We start from the raw sequence: 19,039 nt of genomic DNA, 5'->3' as shown, positions 1-19,039 counted from the left end.
CAATACATCAACTCCCCCAAACTTGACATTTACTTGTCCACAAGTAAATTTTCAAGGCCAAGAAGGAGATGAGGTTTGAAGGAGAGAGCATATAACCAAAAGAAACACTTTCTAGCCTTCAATATGACATCCTAAAGAAAATATAGCAAATAGCATGAGCAACTCTCTTAGTGCACTCTAGCTTCTCAAGGCTTATCAAAGCTCTTATCCCTCTACACAAGTTGTAATGCCATTCAATCAACAAGTTCCTTAGTCAACCCTCACATTTATTCAAACACACAAGTGAGTTCTTGAAAATGGATATTTGATCACAATCATTTGGCTTGGTGAGGAAGATGGTCTAATGTGAAGAAAAATGGGTTTCAAATGCATTTTTTTAATAGTGACTCACACTCAAGAATAGGAGCAAGATTATTATGCAAAATTTATCTAAGAAAATGAGCAATTCATGCATACAATGTCTTGTTCTCATCATTCTACCCTTTTCCTAGATGATTTCAAGTTCTACCCCTTCTTTTTCATCATTCTCAAACCCAAAATACACCCACTTTCATCTCTCACCCAACACTCTTTTCTCTCTTTTGATTTAAACCAACTAGAGACAATCTTTTTGATTTTTACTTAGCTTAACTCTTTTCTTTTTCTTTTCTCCACTCATTTATTGTTTTTTTTTCAAGGGGTTCTATTGATACTTAGAGCTTTTTCTTTTCTAATTTTCGTTATCCCTAGAAGTTTCTTTCTTTAAGCACTCTTTTTGATTCATTTTCTTTCACTCAATCTCTATCATTCCCAAGATCAAAAGAATTTAAACTCACAAACCTAACAACCATCCTAGAGGCTAGCCTACATGAGGTCCTAATGCTAGCCAAAGATGAGAACAACCCATTGTCGCTCCTAATACTCTCAAGATTTTGCACATGACATGCTATCAATAAAAGACCTCACTCAAGCAAATTAATGTTGGTTTCAAAGAATGGTTAGGGTTAATGGGTATGAGAGTGTCATTTGGGTTAACAAAGATTGGTACAAAGAGAGAAATATAACCCAAATGTGTATAATATCCATGATCAAGTATGCAAATGTCCATATGCAAGAGATATTAAGTTCATTAAGCCTTAGTTCATTTGAAGTTGGTTTCAAGAACAATGCCAATCATCAAGCAAGCAACAAGTTTCAAGAAGAGTTTTCAAGGCTCGAAGCTTACAAACTTTTTCAAGATATGCTTAAGCTACTTGATATGCTTAGCTAGGATGTCAAATTGAGTTCTAGACATGTGTTCTTGACAAGGTTTCTCCCTATGCATGAATGCAATCTAAATGCTTCTAGACTCAATCCTAAAGATGCAAATGATGCAACTAAATGCTTCTTTTTTGTGATTTTCGAAAATTTTCAATTTTTGTGGGTTTTCTATGCAAATAAATATGCACAGTGGAATGCATGGGACTCAATGACAAGTAGACAAAACAAAACACAATCTGAGATAGTAGTCTATCCCCCAAACTTACTTCACACAGACCCTTGTGTGAGAATAAACTCAAAGAAGAGATCTAAAGGAAAGACATAAACATGATAACTAAGTATTTACAAAGGTAGAATGCACTTACTTGAAGTTGGCTTTGATGATATAAGGGAAATGAGGAGGGAGGGCTTGTTGTCACCTTGGAATTTTCGACATGATTTTTGGGAATTTTTGAGAATTCCCCCAAACTTGGCCCTAAGCTCATTCAAACACACTAAAACAAGAAAAAAGATATATAGAAATATATACAAAGGATACCATGGGACTTTCTCCCAAGTGAGCTTGTTTTAAGTCTCTAGCTTGACTTTCCTTCCAATTGGCTAGTGAAGAGGATGATCTTTCCCACCTTCAAGGGTGATGGTGAGGACTTGAGAGAGGAGCCCTTGGAGTTTGATTGGGTCATCTTGGAGCTGAGGAGTGATGATGGCCTTTGCACTTGAGAATGGTGTAGACTTTCCTTTGTATTTGATCTTGTACTCAATAGCTCCATCCTTTAACTTCATTGGGTGAAGAGTGAGAGTGTGTGGCAGCTTATCAAGAGGTGGAGGGTGAGGTTTTTTCATCATCTTCTTCTTGTCATGAGCAGCCTTTGAGGCTCTACTCACCTTCTCCGTTGTAGCACTTTCCAAGTGCTCATCACACATATCTTTAGATGACTCTCCATCAAGACCTTCTTTTCCACTAACAACCATTTCATCCTTGATCTTTTCAATGGAAGGTTCCCTACAAGTGATGGTTCCACAATACTCAACATTCATCATTGGAGACTTGATTGGATAGGAGACAGCTTTGTTCACATTGAGGAGTGTGACCTTCTTGTTGGCAAAATCAATGCAAACTCCTACTGTTGTGAGAAATGGTGTGCCAAGGATCAATGGGACTCTCTTCTCAATTGCCATCTTCAAAACAGTGAGATCAATATGGGTGGTGCAGTTTCCAATCTTCATAAGATAGTGCTTGATTAAGCCTAATGGAGTTGTGAAGAAGAGTCTCCAAACATGAGTGAGGATGTGTTTGGCTCCATGTTCTCAATCCCAAGACTCTTTCACTATCTCTATTGAGATCACATTCACACTTGCACCAGAATCAACAAGAGCATCATCAAGTGTGAACTTACCAAGGGCGCAAGACAAGGTGAATTTCCCTTGGGTTTCTAGTTTTGGAATAGACTTTGGTGTGACTGGTGGATCAAGCTGCAAAGTAGAGATGTCAGAAGCTCTACTACTTCTTCTTTGTGAGCTAGAATGTCCTTGATGAGCATCATTTGGACATGAGCATCACGCATATGTGAGATCTCTGGAAGCTTGACTCCTACAGCACTCATGTCCTTTCTGAACTTGGAGATCACCTTCTTTTGAGCTTTGGTGAGGACCCTTTGTGGAAATGGGAGCTTATCATAAGGTGACTGCTCAACCTCAGTGGTTCCTTCCAACTTAACTTCCTTTAGCCTCTGCACAGCCTCTCTTTCAACTTGTTTCTCAGCGTTGTGCTCATCTCTTTTCAGAATATCTGCTGCAACCTTCAGTTCAGCTTGTGCCTTAACCCTCTCCATAGTTGTGTTCAGTCTTATCCACAAGTTGTGCTGCAGCCTGGGAAACAAATTATGTTCCATACAAGAGGCTTTCAATCTGATCCACCTCTTTCTCATGAACACTCAACTCAATCTCAGAAGAAGTAGTAGAGAGGATAACATTGGATTACTCTTTGGGATTCTGCTCTGATTTATTTGGTAGAGATCCCATTGGGAGCTTGGAGGTTGAAGGCATAGAGGCAAACTGATTCTCCAAAGCCTTGAAGTGAGAGGCAAGGTTTGAGAATTTGTTGTTGAGATCTTTGTAGCTTCCATCAACTTTGGTGTGAAGGTTCTTCAACTCATATCCAATGTGCTTCTCACTTCTAGTTTGGGACTCCAAGATCTGTTTCAACATTGCATCAGTGCTACTCTCTCGTGGAGCAGAAGTAGAAGATCCGGGTTGGCCTTGTGTAGACTGATTTCCTGTGGAGGAGAAACCTTGAGAGTAGTTTTGTCTAGCTTGGTAACCACCTTTTTGGTTGTTGTAGAAGGGCTTTTGTTGGTAGTTGTTGTACTAAAAGTTAGGCTCCTTCTTGTACCATGTCCCATTAGCATTCACAAAGCACAACTCTTCTTGACCTTCTAGACCATCAACTTCATTAAGCACATCAATCTCTTCTTGTTTCTGCTCACCAACAAAGTTCACCTTCTCTTGTTTAGCTCTTTCTAAGAGAAGCATATCCATCTTGTCTTGTAGAGCCTTTAACTCTTTCTTTGTGTTTGTATCATCTCCTCCACTGCCTCTGTTGCTTCTATCATGCTCATCACTGTAGACTGAATCACTCTTAGCCATATTCTCTACAAGCTCCAAAGCATCTGCTTCAGTTCTCCCCGAGAAGAAACCATTGCTAGTAGTATCAAGCTGGCTTCTAAACTTAGGCAAAGCACCTCTGTAGAAAGTACTAAGCAAACTCTCCATATTGAAGCCGTGATGAGGACATTGAGAGATGTAGCTGTTGAACCTTTCCCATGCTTCTCCAAAGCCTTCAAGATTCCTTTGATGAAATCCAGAGATTTCATTCTTTAGCTTAGTAGTTCTTGAAGTAGAGAAGAACTTGGTGAGGAAAGCTTTCTTGCACTCATCCCATGTAGTGATTGAATCTCTTGAAAGACTCTTCTCCCATGTGTGAGCTTTGTCTCCCAAAGAGAATGGAAACAGTCTTAGCTTGAATGCATCTTCAGAGACACCATTGATCTTTGTTGTTCCACACAGCTTATCAAAGTTATCCAAGTGATCTAGTGGATCCTCCAAAGCAAGACCATAGTACTTGTTGCTCTGGATCATGTTTATCAATCTTGACTTGATCTCAAAGTTGTAGTTTTCCACAGCTGGTGCTCTAATGCCAGCTCTATGCCCATGGATATTGGGCTCATCATGGGTGCCAATAGCTCTAGCTTGGTGCTGTGGGTATTGTGGCCTAATGTTTGCAGCTCCTTGGCCATTACCCTCTCCATCTTGAGGATGATTCTGATGTTGATCCATCACAAACCCCAATCTGTCTAAGTGAGCCTGTTGCTCTTCTTCTCTTCTCTTCCTTGCTATCTCCCTTTCAAGTGCTCTAATGTCTTCAACTCTTGGAACTAGGTCTGTTGGTCCTCTGCTCCGCAAGTTCATACACCTGAGATACAAAAGGGCTAGGAGAGAGAATCAGTAACTAGATACAAGAAAAAATAAGACTTAGTCTCAAGTAAGGACCAAATCTCAATGTCAAAATAAACTTAGAATTGGCAATGGCGCCAAATTTGATAAGGATTTTATTTCCTAATTCAAATCATGTAGTATTTTAGATGTCAATCCATTTCTAAGTGTTTCAATTCAATGAGAATACATGTTCATACTTAAGCTAAGTGCATTCAATGTAATGAAGTGATTTGAGTAAACTAACAAGACTCTAACACAATTAACTAGCAACTTTCAAGCAAATGTATAAAGGAGGAATCATGGGTATAGGAATTTGATTTCAAATGACTAAGATTCAATCTAGAATGACAAGGTTTCAATCAACACATTTTCCTAAGTCTAGATAACAATTCTAAATTCTAAGCAAGTTCTTTGTCAAGACAAATGCTCATTTACTCTCATTGATCAAATATCAAATGCCTTGGGTTTGTGTCAATCAAACAATCATTAAGGACAGATCATTCAACTTTCTAAACTCCCCTAACATCAAATGCTTTTGGTAGCGTAAGCTAAGAGCATGTTGAGTTGGCTCAGACATTTCATCGAACACCTTTCGGGCAATGAAATGTCTAGATTTATAATCTAAAATGGCCAACTCTAGATTAGCATTAAGATCACTCAATCAAGCAAGGAAACATATTAATCTAACTCTAAACACTCTAGATCATCACTTAATAATCCTAATCATCCTTATACCCATGAATCCAAAAGAGTAATTACTCACTAATCATCTTCGTTATACTTAAACCCATGATAGATATAAGCATAATCAAGATTGAAAATGAGATAATCACAATAAAGGAAATACTAAATTGCATAAACTCCAAAGATCCCAAAGGTTTTTGTGTGTTTACAATAGATAAAAGGATGTTCTCTCTCAAAAAAGAGAAGTTCTATTTATACTAGGAGGCTAAAAACTCAAAATCTTCTTAGGTTAAGTGAACGTAGCTGCCTTTGTTATGGCCGCTAGATCAGGCCGCTGTGCCCCGGATTTTCATAGAATTAAATGGAGTTTTCCTCGGATTGATTTCAGGCCATTGTGCCTATGCAGTGCCCGCTAGAGGTGGCCCCTACGGATAGGTGAATCTAACTGCCTTTGTTGAGGCCGCTAGACGTGGCCGCTACGAGCTCCTCTGACTCTTAATTCTTCATTTTACTCACTTCATCTCTCCAAATGCTCCATTTTGCATAAGTACCAGCTCCAAAGGTTCCACAATGCAAATGCAAAAGCAAAGATACTAAACACACCTAAATGCAAGCTAATTGGATGAATACATGAGAAATAACAAAGCTAAAACTATGCAAAATCACAATACATCAGAGACTAAAAGAGATTCATAGTTGTATTGATATAAAAACATGAGTTAGAACAATCAAATGGTTAGCTGGTTCATGATTCCCTTCTGGAACCATCTTAACACTGGTGTTGTCTTCATGTTGTTCTTCAGTATCAGCATCGTGGTGAAGTGTGTTCCCCTCGCAATCAACGTAAGTTATGATTTAAAATAAAAGTTGATGAAAACCCTAACTCTGGAAAATTATAAAGTTAGACTGTCATAAGTTATTAAGTCGTGAGCAAAGAAAATATAACTATAGAAAAGTTTAAGAGGTTTTCGTGTGCAAGTTGTGAATGAAATCTTCATATATCATCTTTCCTTGATTCCGGAATAGGTTTAACCAAAGAAAAAGATCTATCTTTATTTGAAGAACTTTTAATGTGTAGGCAATGAAGATGACTTGAGCCCGTTGTGACGCGGAAAAGTACTTCGATTGTTAAAAGCATGGAACAAGATTATTGGCAACATTCAACCAAATTTTGTTATGGACTTTTGTAGTGTATTTGTCACATCATATTTTCTAACTTGTCAAATTGTTGATCAAGAGCTTATTGTGACTTTCTTGATGCAATGTATCATATCAAATCCCCTATATATTAATTGAGAAACATTTGAAAAGATGTAACCTCAATTTTGTATTAATTAAAATAGGCTCCAATGTATATTATAGGAGGCACTCAATTAGGTAGTCAATTACATTCAATTGAAAAATAAGTAGGTCCACATTCGATTTTTATATGTTGTTAGATACATAAGTTGGTCAAACTATATGATATAATGATATGATATGCTATTTTCTTTCCTTAAATAAAACCTACGGAATTACCATAAATGACTAATATATATATGACAATTAATGATTTTAATAATAAATATTTGATAACAATTTATATCTCCTCCATCATTTTTTGTTTAATTTTATATTATTAAAATAAATTAAACAATCAAATTAGATATAAAAGTAAAATTTAGATTTTTTCGTATATGTTATATTTTGAATTTTTAAAAACGACAATAAATGACTAAAACTATTAAAATTATTATGTTAAAAATTAATGATCAATGGTTTAACATTTTTATTATAATAAGATACACATGATTTTAAAACCATATGAGTAAAAAATATCATTTAATAATAAAATAAATAAATATATATATATATATAGATTAAACACTATATACCATAAGATTACATAAATATTTTAATATTAAAACTTTCAATGAATTTTCAAGAACATTTATAAATTATAAACTTATTAAAGATTTCAGATTGAAAATTTTGTTATCGATGATTTAAATATTTTGTTATAAAATGATATGAATGATCATAGAACCGTATGATTATAAATTCTTATTTAATAAATAACTATATAAAATATACTATTCTTAGAAAAATAGGTTGATCCATCTTAACTTAGATTACACTTTTTTATTAAACTAACTATCGAATTGATAAATAATGTACCAAAATATGTTTTGCACTTTCCTTAAATAAAAGCTATGAAATTACCTAATATGATTAAAATATATGTGAAAATTAATTATTATGAATAATAAATATTTGATAACAATTTTTGTATCTTAGTTCTTTTTTAAAATTTTGTATTATTAAAAGATATTAAAATCACATTAAATATATAATAAAAACAGTTATATTTTTTTTATATGTTATATTTTGAATTTTTCAAAACGTCTATAAATTATTAGAAATTTGAAGATCCCCACTCTTAAAATTTTGTGATCAATAGATTATTTTTTTTGTCATAATAAGTTAGAAATGATCATAAAATTGTATTAATATGAAATTTTATTTAATATTATAAGAAGATACACATGATTTTAAAACCATACGAGTAAAAAATATCATTTAATAATAAAACATATATATATATATATATATATATATATATAGATTAAACTACATACCATAAGATTACATACATATTTTAATATTAAAACTTTCAATGAATTTTCAAAAACATTTATAAATTATAAACTTATTAAAGATTTCACATTGAAAATTTTGTTACCGATGATTTAAATATTCAGTTATAAAACGATATGAATGATCATAGAACTGTATGATTATAAATTCTCATTTAATAAATGACTATATAAAATATACTATTCTTAAAAAAATAGGTTGGTCCATCTTAACTTACATTATATTTTTTATTAAACTAACTATCGAATATTCGAATTGATAAATAATCTACCAAATTTTGTTTTTGCACTTTCCTTAATTAGAAGCTACGAAATTACCTAATATGATTAACGTATATATAAAAATTAATTATTATGAATAATAAATATTTGATAACAATTTTGGTATCTTAGTTCTTTTTTTAAATTTTATATTATTAAAAGATATTAAAAAATCACATTAAATATATAATAAAAACATTTATATTTTTTCTTATATGTTATATTTTGAATTTTTCAAAACGTATATATATTATTAGAAATTTGAAGATTCTCACTCTGAAAATTTTGTGATCAATAGATTATTTTTTTTGTTATAATAAGTTACAAATGATCATAAAATATAACGCATATGAATTTTTATTTAATAAATATTCAAATTAAATAATATATATATATATAAATACTAATGATTTAAAGCAACAAGATTGGCTGATCAATTTAGTTGTCCAGTTGAAATCTTTCAAAAGTACGTGAAAGATTAAAGTCAAAGTAAATATGGATTTAGAATAGTAGTTATATTTTACTAACCAAAATACCGAAAAAAACCGAACCGAACCGAACCAAAACCAATCCGATATCTGGATTGAACACCCCTAATCCAAATGAAGCCAAACTATTGTTTCATTCTCCAAAATATAATAAAAATAATAACTTAATTCCGCGCAAGGCGCGGGTCTTATCCTAGTTTAATGTTATTATCTTTGATAGACAATATTGAATAAGAAATTTTAGACGAAAAAGAGATAAATTACACATACATAATCAAAATAACAATGTGGAGACTAAAAGAGATTCATAGTTGTATTGATATAAAAACATAAGTTAGAACAATCAAATTGTTAGCTGGTTCATGATTCCCTTCTGGAACGATCTTAACACTGATGTTGTCTTCATGTTGTTCTTCAATATCGCCATCCTGGTGAAGTGTCCCCTCGTAATCAACATAAGTTATGATTTAAAATAAAAGTTGATGAAAACCCTAACTCTGGCAATTATAAAGTTAGACTGTCATAAGTTATTAAGTCGTGAGTCTAATGAAAGAAAATGTAACGACCCTGATTTTTCTCCTTTTGGCCTTTATTAAAAATTAAAGCATAATTCCCTATTTTACTTTGTCCCACATTGGAAGTTTAGAAAATCTACCTCCATTCCCTTCCCATATATAAGAAACTCCATCCCTTTTCTTTATTCTCATCAAGTCAAAGTATTTCTTTGTGCGTTGCTGGGGTCAAAAACGGACACGACGAAGTTAACATCCAAATATCCGTAAAAATCGGCATGAACGCTTTTACGAAAAAGTAATCTTCGTAAAGAAATCTTTACGAAGAACCTTGCGGTGAAATTTTGCACTAGTCTCGGTTGATCCATCAAAACTAAACACCCATAGCCCAAGAACACGTTCATAGAACGTAAAAAAAAAATGATCCAAACAAGGTCGTCACGTAGCGACCGGTCCGCTAACGAGCCGGTCGCTGCGTAGCGACCAACCAAGCCATTCGGTCGGTCGCTACGTAGCGACCGACCAAGCCCCTCGGTCGGTCGCTACGTCGGTCGTTCGCTACGTAGCGACCGACCCGCAAACAAGTCCGTCGCTACGTACCGACCGACCAAGCCATTTGTTCGGTCGCTACGTAGCGACCGATCCAGCGCGGATCAAGTCTCTACGTAACGACCGAACTCTCTCGAACGTCGATCAACGGGTACGACCCAAATCCGTGAATTCTCGTATGTTCCTTAATGCTAGCTCCTATGTACCGCAACCATATCATTTCTCACTCCCATCGATTGGAGTTATCACTTAAACTTTATGTTAAAAATCGCAGAAAGTTTATTTTTATCGATAAAAATCGTAATAAACGTTTCGAGTCGAAAGACGGCCCAAATTGGTCTAAAACGTGATTAGAAACCCACTTACGATTTCTTAAGGAAAATCCCATTGATACTATGGCGGTTTATACTTAGTCCGCAAGAAAAGATAAATATCAAATTTCCGTAGTTAAATGTTAAGTTTCCGCGGATAATCACGAAGATCGAAAAAAATGAAATATCTCCATTTTCGAGTTTAACGGCCTAAGGGTCGAAGAGGAAAGCTCAAACCGACCTTGGAGGGAGTATATAAGGAGTCCTAGGCGAGAGGCACAAGCGTGAACTTTTCCAGAGCAAACTTAGCACTTAGAGCAATTAGGCAACTTTCCTTTTTTTGTTATTTCGAGCTGCGACTCAACTAGGTTGTGCAGTCTTAGGTTATTAGAACTAGGGAACTCGCCGATAGCTCTTGCAGCCGAGGCTCCTACCTTGTTGTAAACGCTCATACACAAATGCGGAATAAGACTTCTTTTTGCTCTCTTTTTACGATTTTTTATTTTTCTCGTCTTTATTTCGTGTTCTGATTGCTTGGCGTGTGGTTTAGCAGATATCCGGGATCTATGGGAAATTAGGGTTTTCCTAACTTTCCTAATTTAAACGAAAATCGACAGTGCGAATTTTGGTTCCCACAGTTTGGCGCTAGAAGGACGGGGGTACGGATCAATCTAACTCTCAGCCATATGACGCTCAACTAGACATGAAAACTGACGACACGAATAACCTGCAGACTCCTCTCAACGGAGGAAGCAACACCAATCTCAACACTCCAGCGGCGGATGTCTCCCTGGCCAACGCACCAGCCAACGCCAAAACGCTCGAGGAGTTCAAAAAGATGTTCACCACCTATGAAAAAAGGTCGGAAGAACATGATAAACTCTTGAACACCTTGACTAAACAGGTTGAAACCTTAACAGCAAGGACTCGAGCAATCCGTCCCCGCAGAACCACAAAGATTCTCGGGAAAAGACTTGACTTCACAACTCCACTCGACAGGTTTGGAACGTCGCGGGAACGTCCTTCGGGTCAAAACCCCAGCGAAACATCCCCTACTGAGAAACAGAACTCTGAAAACCCTCTACCTCCCGCAAGGGTGATAGACTATGGATTGACTCATTTTCATCCATAGTTTATAGGTGTTTTTACTAATAATTATATTATTATAGAGTCTATTTATTATATTTATAAGATCAGGAATGTTTTGGAGATAAGTGATGATTTTGGAGCATTTTGGAGATATTTGGAGCAAGCATCCGAGATGACTATCGAGATCGACTATCGGTCGATATTCGAAAGCTAGAATCGATCGATACACAAGACATGGTGTCGATCGACAGCAAAGCGCGCAGGAAGCATGTTTGGTCACAGCCAACTTGAAGCCCAAGATTTCACTATTTTACAAGATTGCCCCTGACGAGTTTTTACCCTAATAATATAAGCTTTGCCGCCATGTTAGAGAAAAAGTGTGTTTCTTTGTGTTTCATTGTTTTATTGATAAATAGGAGAGAAGATCCAAAGTTATAATTTGTGATTGAAACTCCATTGATATCTATATTATTATTCTATGAAATTTTTATACTTAACTGCTGCTATGAATTGCTTAGCCATGTCTGAGTAGTTCTCTTGTTAGATTTTAGGGTTTAAATAGGTTAGGAGGGATTAGCCCCAACTATAGATTGCTGAGTTGTGATAATCATCTTTAGGATTGTTCATTAATGCATGTGTCTAGATTAGCTACATAGAACCTACCCTTGGATTGATTGATAAAAGCAATAGCTTAATTCTCATCCTGAAAACATTCTAATAGAACTATGTTTCTTGCTATGAGCAAGGCGAGAGCTGATCTAGTGAGCTTAGTAAGCATTCATTCAACTTGCGCATAAAGCTTGACTAGAACGCGTCGATCGATATCACACTTGAATAATCGATCGACGGTGCAAAAGGTGTATCGATCGATACGCCCATTGGAATATCGATCGACACTTTCTATAGATCAATATAACGAGAGTTGAGATCATAGATCTAGTTAATAGACAACAAGTCAATGCCCGCAAGAGCCGAAAGACTTATTGATCAAATAGTTGAGCTTTACATTATCATGCATGCAACTCATTAGGCATCTATAGGATTATAATTCCAACTTTCCTGAATACAAACCCTAAGTCTAGCTATTTCCTTTTTAAGTACCAAAACCCCAAAAACCTGCTATTGAACAAACACTTGTTCAATATAAAACTGCAATTTACTTTTAAAACTCTTAAAACATCTTTGCTTAACAAATCATATTAGAATCCTTAAGTTCCCTAGCTTTCTGTGAATTTGATCCCTAAGTACTACAACTCGACCTCTTATTTGAGAGAGAGTATAAATCACTCCTTAGGGTAATTTGAGTGGTATCAAATTTGGCGCCGTTGCCGGGGAGCTTTGATCGCCTATTTTCTAATTTTTGTTAAGTATTCTGGCAGAAAATTTTTTCTTGGATTTTCAGGTACATGCCCAGCAGTACCCGAAGCAACAAGGAATCTCAATTGATATTCTCACCAGATCCTGCAAGTTTGGAACGCATGATCCGTAAGGAAGCACGCTCCCTATCGACCGACAACAACACTTCCGTGTCGCTCGATTCCGCTCAACCACCATCGACCCAGACACCAGTCCGGTCGACCGATTCTCGCTCACCCCTGTCGATCGACAACACAAACCTTCCATCTACCAATACCCTTCACCCGAAATCGATCGACATTCCATCTCGGACATTGATCGATACTGAACCGCGAGACATGGTTGCGCCTTTGATACTTGTTCGGGACAACAATGGAGACCTGCATGACCAGGAGGGTCATCTGCGTAATACAGCAGGTCAGAGAATAGATGCTCAGGGGGCTGCAATCCCTGAGCCTGATGCCACTACTACAGGTACTACCTTACCTGTAGATGGGGCTGCGCAACCTAGGACGTTGGCTGACTACAACCGTCCAGATCGCTACTACACCAACAGATCAGATCCTTCCTCCCACCATTGAGAGGGATTTTGAGTTGAAAGCGCAATACTACACACTTATGGGACAGTTACCCTACCATGGACTATCCCACGAGCATCCTATGGACCATCTGGAGAGGTTCGAGGATCTGATTTCTGCTATTAGAGTCGAGGGAGTCTCTGAGGACTACCTATTATGCAAGATTTTCAGATATTCACTTGCTGGAGAGGCTCTGCATTGGCTCAAGCAGTTACAACCAGGATCTCTTAAATCCTGGAGCGACATCAAGAATGCATTCTTATGCAATTTCTTTGATGAGGCGCGTGCTGAGGACTTGAGGAGCAAGATTGCTGATACACTAGAAATAGGTCCTTGCTACTGTCAAGTTAACAGTGGTAATTGTAATATTTGAGATTCAATCTAGAGGACCAGTTTACTCTTTACTCTTATGAGTTCAATACTAAGCTGGGAAACAAGTGGAGTTTTAAATTCAATGGTGACGCAAGTAACTAAAATACCTAGAGATTCAAATTCGATTTAAATGAAAGCCGGCTTAGGGTTGTTCATCGGGTGTCAATGCGGAACCAAACAACTACTCAAGTGCAATGAGGTGCAGTCTAGAACTCGGATCACTCGGCTAGAACAATCCACTATCGTGGACTTGTTCCCTTTGCTGATCGGTCTTGAGTCCTAAGCTCTCACTTGGAACAAGACGCGATAGCAAGCCTTAGAGATCATGTCCGATTAGTTCACTTAATACCCTAATATCTACTCTCGCTGATTAGAGATATGAAGCTCATTCAATATATGTAAATTTATCTCCTAAGCGATTAATTAGCTAGGTGATTAAACTAGAGATCGAACATTAAGTGATCAATTCAATGCAAGCAGTAAGAACAATATGAATGAAGAACAGTTAAAATCACTTATTTGCGTTTAGCTCATGCAATTGACACCCAACCCTAAGCAAGCTTAGCCGACTACTCAATCATAAAGCAAGATGACACATACATGATTTCTGAATAATACTGCATAAAAAATAAAGTAGAAAGACAAGAGTTCAGGATGATCTTCTCTTGAAAATGAGAGATGAAGCCTTCTCCGTTACAAGTTGCTAAATCCAAAATAGTTCTCCGGTCTCTTGTAAAACTAGCGTAAGAAATTAGAAATGATAGCATAGGTTTTTTATATGGAGGCGCCAGTGGTAAAGATAAATGAGAGAAAATCTAGGGCAAACCCCTGAAATCTTGGAGGTTTCCTTAGTAGTCGGGAACAATCAGTCGCTTGCTCTCTTTGGGAACAACCTTTGGATTGATCCGATTGGCTGTTCTGCGTTAGATATTCCAAAATGACTTCTTCCTTCATGGCACTCTCTTCTTTACTCTTTCACCTGCTCAAAACCTGGAATGATATCAAATAAACACGAATTAGGACTGAGAATTAATTCAAAGAACACATATAATGGTATTAAAAACACCATATATCAATTCCCCCATACTTAGATCCTTGTTTGTCCTCGAACAAGGCCAAGCCTCAAGAACAGGGAGAAAGGTTTGAAAGAGTGGAAACTCGCTTGACCTCAATAACCATACTCTTACCACACATTTCTGAACCATACACGCTGTAGACTCAGACCACATACCCTTACCAGAACACCCATGATTGCTGTTCGAAAATCAGCTCCATACTCTGTATCTCATACCTGAAAAAGGGTACACTATCGAGACAGAATCCTTAAATTCAATTAAGAACAGCGTGAGCTTCTCATCACAGGCACTATTCAGGGTAGACGGGCTAGGTAAGGAACATGCTATTTCATAGTGGAGCTAAAAGTGTTTAGGGGTTACCAAATTTAAGTGGATGCAAGATATCACGCAAAATAGTAGGAGATGACGGAACCATTGATGTCCACAGTCCTTACTCGTTTCTGCTTCACGGGTGCAGTTGTTCTCTCCTTCTGATCAACCGTGGGACTGTTCTTCAGTTCTTGACTTCCCTTGCCTACTCCTCAATAATTGGTACCAACTCCTTGCTCAACCTTCCCAGTGGCGTGTGTTTATATATATTATAATTTTTTTTTTTTTTTTTTTTTACATACAAGGTGATGGGGTTGCGAGGGAGAGGCAACAAAATGAATGTTTCGCAGCCACTGGTGGTCTATTCTTTTGTTTCTCACTGGTCACCATTGTTCCTTTGGTTAGAACATGCACTCATAGACTGTTCTCTTGTTAGAGCATGGTCTCATCGACTGTTCTCTTCATGCCTCTGGTTAGAACATGCACTCATAGACTGTTCTCTTGTTAGAGCATGGTTTCATCAACTGTTCTCTTCATGTTTGATCTCTCTTCTCTGAGTGTATGGCATTAACGAGTAAGAGGCTGCGTCGATCATTTCCTCTCCGATCCTTTTGCACATATCTGCACATATGACACTGAAAAACAGAGTGCATGAGGGTAAAAATAAAGGCTTAGGCGCAAGGTGGGAACTAGCTAAAGATGAGCTAGCCACTCAGGATCAGCAAGATTGGTAAAAGGAGTAAGAAGTCATGAGTGTAAGTCTCGTTTCCCTGATCTGGTTCCCATAACAAGAAGAATTTCAGTCAAGATTAGGTTAAGTTTAGGTGGAGTTGAGTCTACCCAGTGTAACTTGATCGGTTGAGAGCTTCTGGAGAATCAAATGAGATAAGTCAGGGGTGTTCCAGGTCCAAGTGTGGGTCTTTCATCACTGCTAAGGTCACTGGATAAGAAAGTTAGAGCACGAGGTGGTTAAAAGATTATCACAACACTAGGTCCTAATTCCCACAAGAGTTTTAGCTGACTCGATCCTAAACTGACTCAATAAAACATCCAAATGACATAGGGACTGACTCAGAAATAAAGACATAGAGTATCTGCACACAACAAGTGCTTCCCCCAGACTTAATTTACACCATCCCTGGTGTGAAACCAAATCGAGGTCAGCCAAATAACAACACAAAGCATAAAAATAAAGAGTTCAGATGGATAAAACAATGAATAGAGTATAGTCCTTGTGGGCTCAGTCGGACTCGCCGCTCTCGGCCGGATCAAACGAACGGCTGCTGCGCGAGCGATGAACCTCCTCTGTTGAAGTGTCTGTTCCCATAGGCGCCTTTCCAGGACGGTGCGATCGTGGAGTCTGCTCTGCTGGTGACTGTCACTGGTTACTTCCGCCAATGCAGACGCCGGTAACGAGATGGAGGATCCGCCGCATGAGACTGTTGTTCTTCTGCTGCGAGTCAACCATCCAGCGTCAGTAAGCCTGATTGTGGGAACCGAAATTCGCACTGTCAATTTCCGTTTAAATTAGGAAACTAGGAAAACCATAATTTCCCAGAGGTCCTGGATATCTGCTAATACCATACGCTAAGCAATCAGAACACGAGATAACAACGACAAAAGTATAAAAATCGTAAAAAGAGAGCAAAGAGAAGTCTTATTCCGAATTTGCGTATGAGCGTTTACAACAAGGTATAGCCTTGGGCTCGAGAGCTGTCGGCGAGATTCCTACTTCTAACAACCCTAAGACAGCTAAACCTAATTGAGTCACAGCTCGAAATAACAAAAACGGAAAGTTGCCTAATTGCTCTAAGTGCTAAGTTTGCTCTGAAAAAGTTCCTCCCATGACTCTCGCCTAGGACTCCTTATATACTGGCTCCTAGGTCAGTTTACGCTTTTCCTCTTCTGCCCTTAAGCCGTCGTAGCATAAAAATGGAGATATTCCATTTTTTCCGATCTTCGTAATTATCTTCAAAATTTCGTATTTATCCGCGGAAACTTGACATTTATCTTTCCTTGCGAACCAAGCATAAACCGTCCTACGGTTTATGGGCTTTTGGTTAAGAAATCGTAAGTGGGCTTCGAGTCACGTCTTAGGTCTCTTTGGGCTGTTGTTTGACTCAAAACGTTTATTACGGCTTCTTTAGATAAAAACGAACTTTCCGCGGTTTTTATCGTAAAGTTCGATTGATGGCTTCAAATGACAAGAAACATGAAATGGGTTGGCTACGGTCTTCGGGAGATAGCATTAAAGAGTAGACGAGAATGCATGGATTTGTGTCGTATCGATTTGTAAGAAAGCACGGTCGCTACGTAGCGACCGAGCTTTGGTGAGAGCTCGGTAGCTACGTAGCGACCGAGCCGTGTACGTGCTCGGTCGCTACGTAGCGACCGAGCTTCGGTGAGAGCTTGGTCGCTACATAGCAACCGAGCCGTGTACGTGCTAACCGAGCTCTCACCGAAGCTCGGTCGCTACGTAGCGACCGAGCTTTGTTGAGAGCTTGGTCGCTACGCAGCGACCGAGCTTCGGTGAGAGCTCGGTAGCACGACCGAGCTTCGGGGAGAGCTCGGTCGCTACGTAGCGACGAGCTTCGGTGAGAGCTCAGTCGCTACGTAGCGACCGAGCTTCAGTGAGAGCTCGGTCGCTACATTGCGACCGAGCGTGTACGTGCTCGATCGCTACGTAGCGACCGAGCTTTGAGGAGAGCTCGGTCGCTACGTCGTAGCGACCGAGCACGTACACGGCTCGGTCGCTACGTAGTGACCGAGCTTCGGGGAGAGCTCGGTCGCTACGTAGCGACTACGTAGCGACCGAGCTTCGGCGAGAGCTCGGTTAGCGACCGAGCCGTGTACGTGCTTGGTCGCTACGTAGCGACCAGCTTTTACGCTGGTTGCTACGCGGCAACCTTGTTCGAGTCTTTTTCCAATTTTTCGTAAATGTGTTTTCTCCGCAAGATTCTTCGTAAAAATAAATCTTTTTCTAAGATTTATTTTTCGTAAAAACGTTCATGCCGATTTTTACGGACTTTCTGACATTGATTCCGTCGTGACCGATTTTGACCCCAACAGTTAGCCCCCCAGCTCGTTAGAACCATGAGCTTCTAGCGTGAGGTTTTAGCTTGTGGCTTGGCATTTTAGGTGAGTTAGGCGGAATTAATGGTCGAAAAGGTTCGTGGTAAGTGGTCTTCTCGCTCTTCTAAGAGTAGAATGCGATAAGATTGGGGCTGCGCCTTATGACGGCTGCCTACGTACCCTTGTTGAAGGGATCAAGCCTTTCGTAGTTTGTCTTGGAGTTAAGGTTCTTATGACTTGTTTTCCAGCGAGACCTTTACGGTCTAGTTTTTGTGTAGCGGTTATCAGGCGTGTTGCTACCGATGGCATCTTATATGGGTGTAGAAGGAAGACTACGAGTTGTCATCTCGTAATCTAACTCTGTGTGAACTGCTATATCCGTGATCTGTTTCGAGAGTTTTCCGCAGTGTGTAAATCTTGCGGGATTTCGGAAGACGCTCGAATATTGGCAAAGAGACAAATTTTGGGATCTCGTATCAAGGTTTTTGATACTATGCCTAGAGATGTTAGAGACCAGTGCGCTGGGTTTAGGGCAAGACCTAGGTTTACTCCTGGTTTTAGAGGGTGTGATGACTAATTCGACTTACGTATCCCGTTTCAGTTTTATCCTGATTCCATACCGATTTAAAGTCCGCGATAGGTTCTCGGCTTATACGACTTGTATGGTTGGAACCGAGCATCTCTCCAAGGACAATTTTTATGCCTCCTGGAAGTGCTGACCAAAAATTTTGGGTTTCTTTTATAGCGCTATTATCCTTGTGTCTGATGTACGAGAGTCATCTCCACGAGATGGGTAAGTCTGTTTAGGACGTTAAGAGTTCGTTGTGATCAGCAACAAACTTAATGGTAAAAAATACCATTTCGAGTCTTCGCGAAGGATATGTTTTGAGAAGATGTTAGTGCGTATGACTGTCTGGTCTTCCAAGAAAGTGTTTTTATCGAGGAAGGAAATTTCGTCGAAGAACAAATCTTCAGGCGTCTGCGACGTCTCGCGAGGCTGAAGATTTGTTAT

At 38.3% G+C, this 19,039-nt stretch overlaps 1 non-coding gene across 1 annotated transcript; it reads left to right on the top strand.

The window, feature by feature from the left end:
- The first annotated feature begins 4,015 nt into the window (after window positions 1-4,015).
- Window positions 4,016-4,122, top strand: LOC125586654. The gene has a single exon (XR_007323190.1). It is a non-coding gene; the product is annotated as a small nucleolar RNA R71 (small nucleolar RNA).
- Window positions 4,123-19,039: the final 14,917 nt, after the last annotated feature.

This window comes from Brassica napus, chromosome C4 (assembly GCF_020379485.1).
Source record: "Brassica napus cultivar Da-Ae chromosome C4, Da-Ae, whole genome shotgun sequence".
NCBI classification, from domain to species: Eukaryota; Viridiplantae; Streptophyta; class Magnoliopsida; order Brassicales; family Brassicaceae; genus Brassica; species Brassica napus.
Note: the sequence above shows the minus strand (reverse complement) of the source record. Positions and strands in the feature narration are given on the sequence as shown.